The sequence below is a fragment of the Microtus ochrogaster genome, unplaced genomic scaffold (genome assembly GCF_000317375.1).
Source record: "Microtus ochrogaster isolate Prairie Vole_2 unplaced genomic scaffold, MicOch1.0 UNK66, whole genome shotgun sequence".
In the NCBI taxonomy this organism is placed as follows: Eukaryota; Metazoa; Chordata; class Mammalia; order Rodentia; family Cricetidae; genus Microtus; species Microtus ochrogaster.
The window spans coordinates 858511-875618 of NW_004949164.1; positions in this window are offsets into that span (position 1 = coordinate 858511).

The window sequence follows — 17108 nt, forward strand, 5'->3', positions numbered from 1 at the left end:
GGCTCAAATGACATGGTCCAGAGCATGCCATAAATTACAAAATCTATAGTCATTCACAGGGGCCATTCTTTACACCAGAGCGGCCACACCTGAGTGTCCGCTTGACATTTCCTTCGTCTTTAGGCTCGGATGTTATTAACACACACATCCTTCCTGGCAGAATCATCTGTTGTTCTACCTGCCGTGTGCTGTTAGGTAAAAGAAAGTCAATAGAGGCATACCACTTTTTACTTGGAGGTTTAAGAGATCCATCCGTCCTGTGGCCTGGCTGAGAAGAATTCATCCCCTTATGGTATTCCTACTTTGTTCCAGTAATAGAATTTTTTTCTTTTCCATTGCCACTAATAATTTTACATATTGGTTATACAACACAGTGTTTTGATCCACGTGTACACCGGGTAAAGATAAACCCTCTCCGTTGCTGTAACCTTTTGTCTCCATATTCAATACGCTCTAAAGTGAAATCCCTTCTAGAGAACTTGAGATGTGCAGCACCTTGTGAGCTGCATCTACATGACTGTGCTGCAGAACCCCAGAATGTATCCCTCCCTTCTGACCACTGTCATTGTGCCCACTGGCCCATACATTCTCTGCTCCATGTTCTGCTCTCTCCAGCCCACAGTCTGTACTCACTATTCTTCTCTCGGCAGCTACGGATTTCATGGGGGCTTTCATTTTCTGTACTTGACCTTATTTCATTTGCTGTCTTCCAGTCCCACTCATGATGTTGAAAGTGGCTGTATTTTGTCTTTTTGTGAATGCATAATATCCCGTTGCCTACACATACCACACTCTCTCCCCATCACCTAGCCTTTGCGAATCCTGCTGCGGTAAAAGGGAGTGCAGGTTTCCCCAGCAAGCTGTCATTTCTTTTTTGTATATGCTAAGGATACACCTCTTCACACATTGACAACATCCTGAGATTAAGCTGTCATTGCTCTGTATTTATTTTGTGGCAAGATGGCAAACGGTTGTCGCTCATATTTACCCACCTCACCTCTCTTGAAGCTGCTCAAGGCATTTCTCACACATAGTGAGCCCAGTACCTCCAGTTGGGTTCTTCTAGCCCAAGCAAGCATGGTCCCTTTAATGCAAATGAAAAGCAAAACACAGAAAAAAACAACAACAACAACAACAAAAAACAGCCTGTTTGGCGTGAAGTCCAATTAATCTAAATTTGCTGATATTTTAAGGGTAGAGAAAACCAATGGTTACTTAAACCAAAAATGTGCAGTGCTAAATGTTCTGTGAACTCATGTATAAATCTTCCAGTTAGCAATGAAACATTTTTGTAAGTCATTTTGTCACATAAAATCAGAAAGCCTCAGCCCAGTGTAGCAAGTGAGATCAGGTGAGTCATGGTAGGGCACATCTCTAATCCCAGCGCTCGGGCAGCCAGGCCAATCTCTGAGAGATCGAACCTAGTCTGGTCTACATAGCGAGTTCCAGACCAGCCAGGGCTACAGAGATAAGGAGCACACACCAGTAATTCGAGCAGGAGAATCTCACATTCAACATAAGCCTGGATTACACAGTGAAACCCTTCCTCAAAAAAATTACAAAAGATAAAAAATAAAAGCAAACACTGTGGTAATGGAAAATGAGTGGCAGAAAATCTAGTTGGGTCTTAAAAGAGTAGAGATACTCACCATTGAATAAATGAACCATCCAGGTAAAACAAAGAGTGTAGAGGCAGGAGGTAGGAACACCTGTGGCCACTCAGGAATCTTCAAGCCTCTCTGACTGGCGGATAGGGTACACGCAGAGGCGAAACTCTCTAACACTGAAGAGCAATGGTTCTCACCCATCCTAATGCTGGAGCCCTTTAATACAGTTCCTCATGCTGAGATGACCCCAACCATAAAATTATTTTCATTGTAACTTCGTAACTGTAGTTTTGCTAGTGTTACGAATCATAATGTAAACATCTGACATGCAGGCTATTTGATAGTTGACCCCTGAAAGGGTCGCGGCCCCCAGGTTGAGAACTGCTGCTGTAGCAGAATAAAGTCATGGATGGAGAATTCATGGAGAGAGGTGGCAAGGGACTTTAACTTGAGGACAAAATAAAATACTCTAAGAGTGTTGTCTGTTTTGGGATTCAGAAATACGAAAAAACAGCTATGCCCAGGAAAGACTGGAGTAGAAGAAATTGGAAGCAGACATAACAGCAAAGATGCTATTGACGTAGTCCCAAGCAAGAACCTTCGGGGCTCAGACTTTCAAATCTACAATTGGAAAATCGAGGGGGATGAAGTCATCGAAGAGACAGTGTGAGCTGGGAGCAGAGACTAAGCAGCGAGCGAGGGAGGGAAGGTACAGATGACTCCTGGGCTTCAGAAATAACACACGAGCAAGCAGATAACAGGACCAGGCCAATAGCTAAAACCAAGAGGAAAGGCAGAATGGGAGATTTTAGGAAAGGATAATGAAGTGAGATAATGAGATTGTTGTATTTGTTGGACTTCTGCAAAAAGAAACATAAAATTTGGGTTAAGCTACTTAACCACTGTGAGCCTCTTACTAGTTTCCAAAATGGGATTCTCATCACTTGGGAGTATAAATGAATGGCTGCAAACTGTCCATGCTCAAAAAGTAGGCCCCCCCCATCTCCCTTCCCACCCTTTTCTCCCCATTCTTTCTCTTTTGTTACTCCCAACCTTCTGAGTTTAGGATCTTTATCACTATTCATATGTTTCGAGCAATCCAGCTCGTTTGAGAAGAATTAGAGGGAGAGAGAAAAAACTGGAAAATTAAAACTCTATATATTTAATAAAAGATCTGGGATAAAACAATAAAACCACAATTTAAAATAAGTCCAGGAGAAAAGGATGGATGGCATAATCCTATACCCAAATAGAATTAGATCTAAATTTTTAAATGTAATTTCATTTCTTCTCAGTGGGACTGTGTAAGTAAAACAATCACTTCAAGCACAATGCTTATTTTTTTAATTATTTATTTTTTTAGTTATGTATTTTTAATTATTTTGCCCTTATAACTAACATGTACATTTCTTTTTTTTAATTAGTGTATTTATTTATTAAAGGTTTCTGTGTGATTATTTCAGGTGTAAGCTAGCTGGGCAGCCAGGACAAACAAGGAACCCGCTCCCATCAACAAGAAAGGGCACTAGTAAGGGTATGGAGGAGAGTAATCAGAATGCATTACACACACACACACATACACATACACACACAGGATATTGTCAAAGAACAAAATTTATCTTTTAAAAAAGGTAGATAAAGAATGAACTCCTAAAAGTTGTTCTCTGAGCACACGTACACCATGGCACATATGCGCCCATCCATACACAGACACACACAAGACACATGCACACAATAATCACAACAATAGCAACCTTAGTTTTTAAACATGTCTATGTTTGTGGAGACCAGAGAAGGATGTTGAATGTCCTGCTCCATCACGCTCTTCCTTGTTTCCTTTGAGACAGGGTCTCTCATTGAATTTGGAGCTTGGCTGTTGGTGGAGAGTCAGCCCCAGAGAGCCTCATGTCTCCCCTGCAGTTTTGGGGTTACAGGCCTGCATAGATAGCCTTGTTCAGGGTGTGTCTTTTAAGTGGGCACTGGGATCTGAACTCAGGTCCTCATGACTGTGCAGCAAGCACTCTTATCACCAAGCCAACTTTCCAGACTTTCTAGAGAGTTGCATTTTAAACTCCTCTGTCAGAAAGGGTGTGGATCCAGATAGGAAGGGAGATGCTTACAGAAGTATCTTTACTAGGCAAAGTTTATTGAGGTGTTAAATAGGCAAAGATGTGCTACATTTGTTTAGGCTGTGGAATATTGCTTTAACTATGTAAAGGTGTGTTACTTTTGTTTATGCTATAATTGTTTAAAGATGTAAGGATGTGTGTTTAAATATGTAAAGATATGTTGCATCTGTTTCACCTTGCATGCCTAAGACACCTGATTGGTCTAATAAAGAGCTGAATGTCCAATAGCTAGGCAGAAAATGATAGGTGGGACTAACAGGCAGAGAGAATAAAGAGGAGGAGAACTCTGGGTTCAAAAAATGGAGGCACAAGGGAAGAAGGATGCGAGAATGAGGGTGATCCCCAGAGTCAGAAGCAGGAAGCTGCCAACCAGCCAGACATAAAAATAAAGCAGTGAAAGCAAGATATACAGAAGTAAGTAAGGTAATAAGATAAAGAGAAATGGGTTGATTTAATTAAAAGAGCTAGCCACAAATGTGCCTAAGCTAAGTTGAGCATTCAAAACTGTTAAGCCTCTGTGTCATGACCTGGGATCTGGTTTGTGGTTCAAAAGAAAAGGCCAGGTACAAGGAAGTGAGGAGGAACTGAGAGAAACAGGGGGGAAGAGCGCCAAATCAGTATATTGGATATAAAAACTATTTTCAATACAAGAAAAAAAAAATAAAATCCTCTTCCACACCTCACCATTCCTCTGCATTCACTCATCCTGCTTCATGCTACTTCCCAATCCTCAGGACTCTTGACTACGACTTACGTTGGCAATCACTTAGGTCCCCTTAAGTTTAGTTGACCTCAGTTCTGCCATCTTTTTCTCATCCTACCTCTCTGATCAGTCCTTCCTGTAGCCTGTGGGCAGCTGCACCCCTCTTTACACTCCTCATTGGCCTGTGCCAGATGTCTCAAAGTTTTCATTAGCAAAGAGGACTCCTGCCAATATGGATAATGATGTTTAATAGACTCTTAGTCATCGTTAATTTAAACTACCATCCACCTACAAAAAAAAATTTATTCTCAAGTCAGTCTTTGCTAGAACCATTGAAGAGTCCAAAAATAAAAATATGAAAATGTAGATTCCAAAAATAAAAATAAAAAATATAAAGTTGTAAGCCAAGGAGAATGAGAGCAGACTGTCAACAGCTTTCTCAACAGCTTGAGGATTAACTATTAACAGTGGGTTACTCGGCTTTACAAACCATAGCTCTATTTGCCAGGCTGAAGTGGCTCTCTACAAACTTAGGGTGGCTCTGCAAACTGAGGATCGGCTTTTAGATACCCCCCACCCGGTCACCCATGATCAGAAATTGATGTGTGTTGAGTTAACTTTTAAATGATGGGATATATGTGACTTTTGACTTTTTGGTTTTATAGTGTCCCATACTCTTCCTGCTATGCGAAACTGGCAGTGCCAGGGGAGGTGCGGGGCCTTGGTAAACACTATCAAGGAATGCCAGGGAAGACAATAGATTAAGAACAAACACTAGTTTAACTGAAAAAACCCTGTTAATAGACATTGCAAAGAAGGACAGTTTGTATCTGAGTTTTACCTTGAGATTGTAAAAATTCTTTTGTTATTGCCTAATGCTTGCTATAAAAGGAGAAGTTCATAAACCGGCCTTTGCCACAATCTTACAAGTCCATCTCTGGCTGTGGTCTCCACTAGCTGATAAGCTTTTTTTGCCCCATGGAGATTTATTTTTTTAATTTTTTATTTTTTTCTGGAATAAAGTCTGCTTCTGGTTTGTTAGACTTTGGTGGTCTGTCCCCATCTTTGCATGACCCCCTGTGGACCCAACAGCATGGCACCCAAGACTCAAGTAGTCACCAAAATGTTCCCTTTATTATAGACTAATCCAAATATAAACAAGGACATAAGCACATTCATTACATCAGTAACTTTCACTGAACCAAGTCCCTAAAGGCACATGTCAACCTTTAAATTGATAGTTTTAGGGTTAGAGAAAGCTAATTTTCTTAAAGAGTATGTGGTCCTTGGTAGTTCAACCATAAATACCACACATTGGACTTGATAGGTTACTTAAAAGAAAAAGAGGACATGAAGTTAAGGTCAAGGTAGGAGGTGTGAGTGGGTCTGGGAGGAGTGGTAATATGATCAAAATAAATACCATGAAAGTCTCAAATATCAAAATATTACATTAAATTTTTGTGCAGTCCTTTAAACATAACAAAATATTTAATGATTATATTATTCCATATTTATTCATTTCAGTGGATTATGTTTGACATATAATAAATATTCAATAAATAATGCACATTAAATACTTTCAGTTAGACCTTCCAATGCCCAAAGTCAAGTACATGTCCACTTTGAGGTTCCTGTGAATTTGAGAATAAGATCAAATTCTATTCCTGCTTTCCACCATGAATTCCCAATCCAAACCTTATACCTACCTTCCTGTACACAGTATCACAGTGCCATGTGTAGAACAGGGGGGTCAGGCTTGGGAAGTGACCTGGAAAACCAGGATCAGTGGCTCAACCTGCAGAGACAAAACTAAATACACAAACTGAGTAAATGTGCAAACATTGTACAGAACCAGCAAAGACAACATAGATAGCTGCTACAAGGAACTCCTTCTGCTTCAAAAAATAGTTGTAAGATCTACACAGCTCACCTTTGCTGGATCTGGGACTCTAGTGGCTGTTGAGCTCTGTCTGCCATGAGTACAAGTAGCTACTATTCACTGGCTGTCTGGTAGAAGGCACTGTGCTCTATTGTCTTTGATGGAAACAGTGGCTCCCTCTCTGCAATTTACATTGTGTGGCTCTGGTTACCTGTGGTCAATAGTAGTAAATGTAAAATTGCATATTGTAAAAATTCATGAATTTAATGTTGCAATTTCTTCTGTGAGCATGATAAAATCTCACACCATTCCTCCACACCAACCCGAAATGTGACTGTCCCCATGTTTAGCACAGCTATGCTGTAAACACCAGCCCCTCTGTCAGGCAGTAAACATCCCAAAGATCAGAGTGACTGCCACAGTCAATAACCTAGGGCTTGTATTCAAGTAACACTTATTTTACTTAATTATGGCCACAAAATGCAAGACTAGTGATGCTGGCAATTTCATTATGGTTTGTTGTTAGAATCATTGTATTTTATTATTGTGGCTGTTTTAGTGGGCATAATTTATAAATTGAGTTTATATGTATAGGAAACAACATAACACATATATAATTTGTAGTTATCCATGGTTTAAGGCATTCTCTGAGGGTGGGGAGTTAACATTCTCTAACTCTGGAGTCTTGTATTTCTCTCTAGGCAGGAGAAACAGAGCACTTCACTTTGCTAGTGGAGTCCCTTATCTTTAGATCCATTAGCCTCTTTGTAAAAAGCCTTTAAGGCATGCTTTGAACTCCAGTGTTCATTCAGTCCTTATTGGAGTCCCTTCAAGGACTAGGAGTTAGAGCCCCTGATAATCAGATAGGAAGAGGGGCTATGGTTAGGTAATAAAGATGGTGAACTGCCACCTTCTTCCTTCCCTCCAGATCTGAGACCCCCCTGGTGGGTTTTTCTCCTGCCCATAGGCTCCCTGCTGATGGCCTGGCTCAACGTGTTCCACAGCAATTGTCAGTCAATTAGTCATTCTTTCTGTCTTCAAACTGACCAACCCTAAACTAGGGGAGGAAGACCCTTCAGAAACTTAAAAAGCCCAGCCCTCAGGAAGAGACTGGGTTCTTCAGCTTCCCAGATCCTTGCTCTGCTTTGCAGAGGGTCTTTTTCTCCGTGTATCTATGTTGCACATAAGTTTCATCACCCCCACTAAAAGCCAGTTTTTGTTTGTTTATTGTTGTTGTTTTGTTTTGTTTTAAGCTGCTGAGTCTATCTGTTCCTGTTTGCAGTCATTGAAATTTCTCCACTGCTACTCATGGCACTCAATATTTTCCCTAATTCTTTAATGGGAAGAGAAAGGGACCCCAATGAAGACCCCTTGGCTCCCTGCCTCATCTGCTCACCCTTTGACCTGGGATGTGTTCGGTTGGATCAGTCCTCCAAACATTTTCACCCATTGTTATGTTTTATAATGTCCTCTATTGGTCAAAAAATTTAAGCGAATTTTCTCATTGTTCTCACTATCTCCTGTAAATCTTGATATATCCTATTCTCTCAGCTCTTCCTGGTTCTTCTGTGAGTTCTGTCAATCCTGAGTAACTTCCTTAGATACCTCTTTATTGTCTTTGGGATCACCGTAGTCTATGAAAACTTGAGGGAATGCTTTCTTAGTGGGTTAGATTCAAAACCATATGCCTGTTAACGTACTGTTACAAGCACTTGCTGCTCTTGCAGAGTAAGTACATGTGTCAGATGGTTCACATTGCCGGGGACTCCAACCCCAAGGGTCTCTGATGCCTCTGGCATCCTTGTGCACCTGAAGTCATCCTCATCTGCACATACTCACACACATATACACATAGTTAAAAGTAAACTACTCATAGGTGATTGATAGGTAGATGGATAGATGATAGGCAGATAGACAAATGATAGCTAGCTAGCTAGCTAGATATAGATAGATAGATGATAGATAGATCGATAGATAGATGATAGATAGATCGATAGATAGATGATAGATAGATAGATAGATGATAGATAGATAGATAGATAGATAGATAGATAGATAGATAGATAGATAGATAGATAGAGACATTATAATTTCAAAATAGAGTAAATGCTGTCTAATCACTCCCCTGTGACAAAGATTGTACAGGGTTCTTAACTGCTTCCCTGCATTTCCTCCATTGCAAACTCTGTTTCAGGTGAGAACAGTCTTTCTCTGGACTAGAGTTTCATGTTACCATGACAAAACACAAAGTAAAAAGGCACAAGGGGTGGGAGCAGGCCTCACCCTCAGCCAAACGTGCTGCTGGGCGTATTGCTGCCGTGGGTCGGTCATCCATGCAGCGGGCTCTCCAGGAGCCCATGGCTGACTGACTTTGCCTGCGTGAAGAGGAAAACAATGTCCTGTCACTCTCCTTCCTTGTCCCACAGCCACCTATCCTGGCACCTGCTGTGAGAGGAGAAAGGAGACGTAAACACTCAAACATACAGTTTCATTTGGACCAAGTTATTTCAGCATCTGTAAAGCAAGAATCCATCTATCACAAATAAAGTCATTATCGAAGCAACTGCTGCCCAGATGTGGCTCCCAGCTGGGGAGGCAGGAGAGCAATTTATCTCTTAGCAGCAGCTTGCCAACACTTAATGTGCCACTTTTGAGGAGAAATCTTCAGAATGTAAGATCCAAGAAGTTATGGGAAAGATGACTCTTTAATTCTTTCAAAACAATCCCCATTGCATCTTAATATATCTTAAAAAACTCAAAAATTTGGAGAATCTAAAAGCATATACCATAGAAAAATTACTTGTAATCAAGATGATAACTATCACTGATATTTTCATATATTCCCCACATTGGCATATACAATTGAGATTATAGTCTATATTTGTACATTTTTGAATCACAAACTTAAATGCATCCCCCAGGGAGGGTAAGTCACATAACTGCCCTGTTTAACCAAATGTCCTGGGGTTCACAGTAACGACCCAGCGATCTCCCTCTAGATCTCTTTTCACAAGACCATGGCACCAGGCTCTTCTGAAAACGTACTTAGAGATCATACCTTCACATGCAACATGTCTTGTGTTTCAATGCTGAGTACTAACACATGAAAAGAGTAGCCCATGTATTCCATGAGGGGAAGCTGACTGAAATGCTTCGAACCAAAAGGAGCTGAGATGCTGCAGGGCGTGCCTCCATTTGATGTAGAAAGGGAAGAAAGAGGGGTCTAGAAACCTGAATTGAGACTGAATTTCTATCTGTCTCCTTTATGCTTCCTTGATGGTTCATCCTGATTTTCCACTTGACACACATAAAATTACCTGGAAAAAGAGTCTCAATAGGGAGCTGCTCAGGCTAGGTCGGTCTATGGACATAGTTGTGAGGAGTTTTCTTAATCAGGTTAATTAGGCGGGAAGACTCACCTAGAAATGGGCCACACGATTTCATGGGCTGGACTCTGGACTGAATGAGAAGGAAGAGCTGAGCACTGGGGTGCATGCGTTAATCCATCCTCTCTACCCTTGACCATGAATAGAATGTGACAGTTCTCTCAAGTCCCTGTTACCATGGCCTCCCTGCCATGATGGACTGTGATCTGGAACTGTGAGCCAAATAACCCTTCTCTTCCTTCAGCTGCTTTGTCAGAGTATTGCACAACAGCAACAGAAAAGAGGACAAGACACTTGATAAGGTGTGCTCTCTGCAATCCCATTTATTTCTCCATAACCTTCTTTAAAAAGAAAGAGAGAAGGGGGGGGGAGAGAAGATCCTCCTTCTAGAATGGAAGATATAATGAACAGGGTGGTGCATGCCTGCAATCCCTTCAGTTGAGGAAGTGGAAGCATTAAAATGGTGAGGTTGAGAGTATTTTGTGTTCTCTCAAAAACAACAATAAAAACAAACAGAAAAACAGAACAAGCTAACTGAAAAACAAGAAAGGGAATTATAGAAAGCATGTGCCTTAATTCAGGGAACATGGGGATTACAGTATTCGGCCTCTTCAGGACAAGTTTCTCAGCTTCAGCACTGATGCTCATTATGACCACGTAACACTGATGTAGACGGTGACCAGTACTTTGAGGGTGATTGGCAGCATCCAGGCTCTCTACCCACCATGCCAATAGTATTTCCTCCTTTTCCCTAATTGTGAAAAAGTAGCTCCCCACATTTTTGCTTGTCCCTGTGGAGACAAAAATCACCTCAAGTTGAGAGCCACTAAACTAGACAAGCAAGCCATGCAAATGATAGGTGTTTCAGCAGCGTGTTTGAGAATGTTACAGCTCAGAGACACAGCTGTCTCTGGGTCTGGAAAGACAGGAAGGACAGATGGAGCTTAGCTTCTAACTTAGTCCTTTTGACAACCTCTGAAGGTCAACCTTATTCCCTTTCATTAAAAGTCAGAAACCTGACGCTCGGAGAAGCTGAGTGCTTGCCCAAGACACAGCAGGTAAGCACCAGAGTCCCTTCTGCTACAATGGTCTGTCCACCCAGAAAGATGCTGCCAGGAGGTAGAAATCACCCACAACTTCTAGACGTACCATCTATAAATCAGATCCTAGAGCAGGAGGAAATGGGTTTAAAAGGAGGCAGGCTTCTGTGACACCAAAAACTCAGTGCTTCCACAGACCAGATTTTACCCACATGTTGAAACCCTCCAATTTGTTTAGAATTACACTGTCAGCAAAATTGTCATTGGAGTATGTTGAGTACTGATTGGGCTCGGCAATTAAGTCTTCCTTGATGAAGGCGCATTAGGGCTAATTTTAAATCTGATTACTGTCAGCGAGGCATCCACTTGGAGCTGCTTTCACACAAGCACCAGTGATTTCCCCAGGAATGCCAGACTCAGAGCCTGCTGTCAGAAGTCTCTGCAGACGCATCTTCCTTTCCACCTTGGTAAACCCCTCCGGAACTGTCAGTTTTCAGCATGCTAAGCTCAAAACGCCTTGAAGCAAGGAAAGCCCCACTGTGTCTCTCAAGAGCCCTGAAATCCCATGCATCTCAGTGCTGGCCAGGATCAAGATAGCAACAGAAGATTGAGCATCTAATCAGATTAGTGAGAGAAAAGGTTCCCAGGCCATGGCCTGCGGTCCCTTGACTGGAATTCTCCTGTATTAATAAAAATAATATATGGCTTGCTGTGCTCCATTGCGGCGGTATAGAGGCAGAGAGGGATTGCCATGGATTATTAAATAGCCTCTTGGCCTAAAAAGCCTTTCACTCTGTCTCAGTCTTTCTTTGAATAAAACATGTGTTAACCCAAGACAGGAATTGCCAAGCCTGGTCGCTGCAGACTCATGTCAACCAGTGGAGGAGTTGGACTGTCCCCTTCTACTGTGTAAAATGAGGTTGTGGTCCATGACTGTGCCAAGTTAGATCAAGTGGGAAAGCACAGGGTGGGCCCAGGGTCACAGGTCCCACCTGTTAATGTTTCCATCACCCAGAGCTTTAGCAAAATGTCTAGTCATCCCAAGCACTAGCAATTCCTGGTTCGAGGGCAGCCATGCACCATCAAGCGCTCAGGTAATTTACCCAGGGCCATCAAGCCCTACAAGACCTGTGTGCAGCGTGGTCATGTGATCTGCGCATGGCACAGCTATGTAAGCCCCTATGTGCATGCACTAGGTAGCCTTTAAAAGCTGGACACACCCGCTCCAAGCTGTCTTTTTGAGTCAACTTCCTCAGGCTTGCCCACATGTCTTTCTCCCAATAAACTCTTTTTTTTTTTTTCGAGACAGGGTTTCTCCTTAGCTTTTGGTTCCTGGATCTCTTGTAGACCGGGCTGACCTTGAACTCATGGAGATCCACCTGTCTCTGCCTCCCGAGTGCTGAGATTAAAGGCGTGCGCCACCATCGCCCGGCTCCCAATAAACTCTTAAAGTGGGTTTCGTTGTGTGTTTCGTGATCTGTCCTCGCTCGCGCTCAGTAATTTCACCACCTCTTAAAGGTGCTTCCTTTCCGCACCATCACAAAGAGCAAGCTCTCAGCCTACAGACCTTTGCGGACAAACCAAACCCTAGCCATAGAAGAGTCTAAGAAGAAATAGCAAGCCGACAATAAGATGTTTAGCGATTTAGGGAGTAGAGAGCATGGAAAGCTACTGGTTTAGGCTCTATCCTGGCAGGACCACCTTTAAGTTCTGGTAAAGCGGCTGTGCTGTAACCTTGACCTCAGCACTCGGTGTGGAGGACCTCAGTCCGAATCCACAAAGAACCGTTCATACTCAAAAGTGTCCATGGCAAACAGTAGCTTGTTTTCTTGTGACTTTCATCATCGTCGTGATTGTTTTTACTATTTCAAATTGAAAGTGCTTTTTGCTATATGTCATTTAAATGAATTTTATCCTTTTGATGTAATTTTTGATTAATTGGTGTTTGACAATTTTTTTCTGCCTGAGGGTGTCTTCTCACTAAATTATGTCTTCATTCACTCTTAAACCTTCTATATTTTCAGTTTTATTTATTCTTTGATGTTGAAATAATAGCGACGGGGCTGCGTCCCGAGCACCCGGCCGCCTGCACGGCTAGCTTAGCTTATGCCCGAAATCATTACACGGAAACTGTATTCTTTTAATCACTGCCTGACCCATTAGTTTCAGCCTCTTATTGGCTAGCTCTTACATATTGATCTAACCCATTTCTATTATTCTATGTAGCCCACAAGCCAGCTTACCAGGAATGATCTTAACCTGCGTCTGCCTGGAGTGGGGGAACCATGGCGACTCACTGACTCAGCTTCCTTCTCCCAGCCTTCTGTTCTGTTTTCTCCGCCTACCTAAGGGTTGGCCTATGAAATGGGCCTAGGCAGTTTCTTTATTAATAAGAAATCACTCCCACATCACTTTGAGAATTTCATACCTTTTTGTTATATTATTTCATGTTCCCCAACCCTTTCCAGATTTCTCCTTCACCTGAGTCAGTGTCTTTAGAAAAGACATAAAGAAAAAAGCCATTAAAATATGGAGTCCCATTTCTTGGTTACTGCCATCCCACTTCAACTTTACAAGACAAACTATTAAAAATTAATCTACGTGCTTTGCAGAAGCACAGTCCATGTTCACTGCCCTACCAAAATCTTCCCAGAGTTCACCAAGTATTCAAAACTGATTCTCGTCCATGTGATTGCTGTATGCATAGAGAGTATTCCAGTGGAGAGTGACCTATGCCAACTCCCACTGAGGTCTGTGGACACAGTAGTAAATCAAAAGCAATAACAAAAGCTGTATCTAAAATATACAGGTGTCTCTGAACCCCAGTCCTCTCGTATATGAGACAGAGATCAGGTGGGAGATGCAGTGTGTAGTGGATTACTTATGTAAATGTATTTGTCCTGTTGTTGACCTAAAAGCAAACTTGTACAATGGGTATAGCCCAGTGGTACAGAACTTGCTGAGCATGGAGGAGGCCCTGGGTGCATCCCAAGAATCACAAACAATTTTATTTTCTTAAAATGTTTTAAGAAAACCATTGAGGGTTATGGGGAGACCTATGTCTAACTATAGCATGGATAGTAGAAGCAAGAAGTCATCTCTCTAGAGTGTTAATGTTTAGTACTCTTAACATTTGCAAGTGAAACTCCAGCCTTTTATAGCATTGGATGCTGCCTTAGACCATCTGCAGTGTCAGTCTGTGTTCCAGTGTGAGGCATTGGACTGTTTTGAAAGCAGCCTGGGGGGACCACTGATATGTTTCAGAGTAGTGTTTTCCTGGTTTATAATATTACCCTCCCACAAATGACCACATTTGCTGTTTCACAGTTTCTGTGGGTCAGCAATGTAGGGGGAGCTGAAGACCACCCCTAAGATAACCACATCTGTGTTCAGTGAGCACCGGTCTCCATCCTTCCTATCCTGTCCTTGGCACACCTTCATTTCACTGGTTTTGCCTTCAACCATGGATTGTCTGGGGTCCAGGAACAGCCTCCTACACGGCTCATTCACAAGACTGACAACCCGTGCTTGCTGTTGGTGGGAAACCTCAGTTTCTTTCAGTAGGGATCTATAAAATTCCTGGGTGTCCCCAGGGCATGACAGCTGACTTTGATTGTCAGGAGAGAGGTCCAGGGCACGCAATATAGAAGCTTCAATAACTTTTATGATCTAGAAGTTATTGAGTAGAAGTGGCACTCACTGCATCTGCCATATTCTGCTGATTATGAAAACCAACCCTGTTAATTATGGGAAAGGAACCACAAGACACGTATCCCAGGAAAAAGACACGTATCCCAGGAAATAGGGACAGCTCCTTTGGCAGCTGGGAAACTGGTCTGCAAAACATCTCATCATTATGTCTGTCAAACCTAAAACCTAGTGCTCCATGCTCCATTTGCACTTTAGACAAGCCTCTTAGGACTGAAAGATCTAAAGTTTGAGAACAATCACTCTATTGCACTTACACATGTCTACCTAGTCTTCTATATAAGTGTAAAAGTATTGAAGTTATCATGAATGACTGCTCTGGGGAACAGGATTTAGGGTCAGGAGTGACAAGTCTCTGCTACTTTTTCTAATAGGAAATCATTAGGAAATCATTTCAAGTGTTATTATGCATCTTTATAGATGTTTCCTGTGATGGCTGAACCTCTTTGGACTCTAAGACAGAAAGAACACGCTATAGAATACAGATTCTAAACACGGAAGCTGTCTTCTGCTACATTAAGACCGTAGCTAATTCTGTGGAGTGCCACTAAAGGAAAAACACCTGTTCTGGCTTGCCACGTTCCTCTTCAAAGAATTGGAAGCTAATCAAGGAGAGGCAAGGTGGCCCAGTTTTTCTCCCTCACCCCTCCTTTCTGCACGCTTGCATCCCTACAGGATAAAGTAGACATTTTGGAGAGAGCTTGGTGGGGAAAGTGAGCGAGGGTGGCCTTGTTTTAACAGCCCAATAGCTTTCATTGTGCCACTTTCAACACCTTTGTATACAGCCCCATACCATTTAGAGAGAGGTTTCCAGATCAGAACTCCCCAGTTGATTTCCATTGGTCAAGGCCATACACGGATCAGTGTTCTGTCTGAGGATATTATCCAGCATCAGGCTCTGACACCGAGGATAAGTAAAGATGAGGAGAGGTGAGAGAAGAAAAGGAATGAGACAGAGGAAAGTGCCTGACGATGAGCACCAGAGCAACAATCTAGTCTTTGTTAGGTTGACTGAGTTTTATAACTCAGTACTTCTCTGTTCCCCAGGAAGGTTTTGAGAAAGAGGGAAGCTGACACCCCAGATTCTGTGCCTATGGTCATATCTGTGTTCAGTGAATACCTGTATGGAGATACTTCCTCTCTTGTTCTTTGCACACGTTTGTTTCACAGGGATAAAGCACCCACTTGGAATTTACCTGGCTAAATAGCACAAATGAATCACTAGGTGTGAGAACACAAACAACCTTAAGATCCTTGATTCATGTCTGTTAATAAGACACATATTAGCTTTTTCCTGATAAATGGCCTATTGTAGACAAGTATTCTGAAATAGACATGAATTTGTGGACACTGTTATAAACATCAGAGCTTTAATACTATATAATGTATATAAAAATTGGCTTAACTAAACCATACTGGCTTAGTATGTTTAAAAGTGTTTACTCACTGCTGGTCTACAAAGATTTAGGTGACAAAGCCATGCTCAGTGAAAAGGTGATGATTATTGAGACAGGATATGCAATAAACCTGTACTATCTAGTTCATATGATCTAGGTAGCCTAACCAATAAGGAATCCATGTCTTGGTGTTGTGGAAAGGAGAGCCCTTGAATGCAAATACTCTAGCACCAGGAAAGACTTTTACTGTTGTGGAATATTAGTTAAAGATATGCTACATTTGTTTATGCTGTGGAGCATTTGTTTCATGATACAAAGATGTGTTACATTCTTTTATGTTGCATTTGATTAACTCTATGAAGCTATACTTTGCCTGTCTAAAACACCTGATTGGTCTAATAAAGAGCTGAATGGCCAATAGTTAGGTAGGAGAGGGATAGGTGTGGCTTCAAACTTCTTAGGAAGCTAAGAATGGTCTTGAAATTTTGATCCTCCTGCTCCTCTTCAAGGGTGCAAGGACAATAGCCATTGCTGCCATGTCCAGCTCATGAGCTGGGGAGCAGTCCCAGGGCTGCAGGCATGCTAGACAAGCCCTCCACAAGCTGTGTCCCTAGCCTGAGGAATTAAAAAAAAAATATTTGCTTTCCTCATGTATGAGTGTGTGTGTATTTATTTGCCTGTAAGTATGTAGACATATCACAAGCAGAGGCCAGAGAAGAGCATTAAGAGCCCCTGGAACTGAGTTATGAATAACTGCCGTATGGAGGTTGGGAACAGGACCTGGGTCCTCTTCAAGAGAAGCAAGTGCTTTTAAGCACTAAACCATCTCTCCAGCAATGAGTATTTTTAGTAGAAGTTTTAAAGTCTAGAATTCATGCAGAAAAGGATGTCAATCATAAATTCATCTCTTGAAGAACTCTAGCCAAGAGAGTCACCAGTACCCAAATCAAGCAACAGGATATCACCAGAATACTCAGAGACTTAGAATCCTCTTTTAGTCTCTAGTTTTTCTTCAATACAACCTCTTCTATGCTAAAGTCAGTCTTGCCCCTTTCCACATCTTTTACAGATGGAGCCACAGAATTTGTCGTCTTTTGTACTCAGCTTTTCTACTCTGTTCCATGTCTGTGAGGTTATTATTGGTTTCTTGTAGTTGCTTCCGCTTTGGTGTTCTCTGGTTTTCCATTGTGCACACCAGAGTTTCATAATCAACTCTTGATGAATATTTGGGTTTCCACTTTTAGGTATTGTTAATGTGG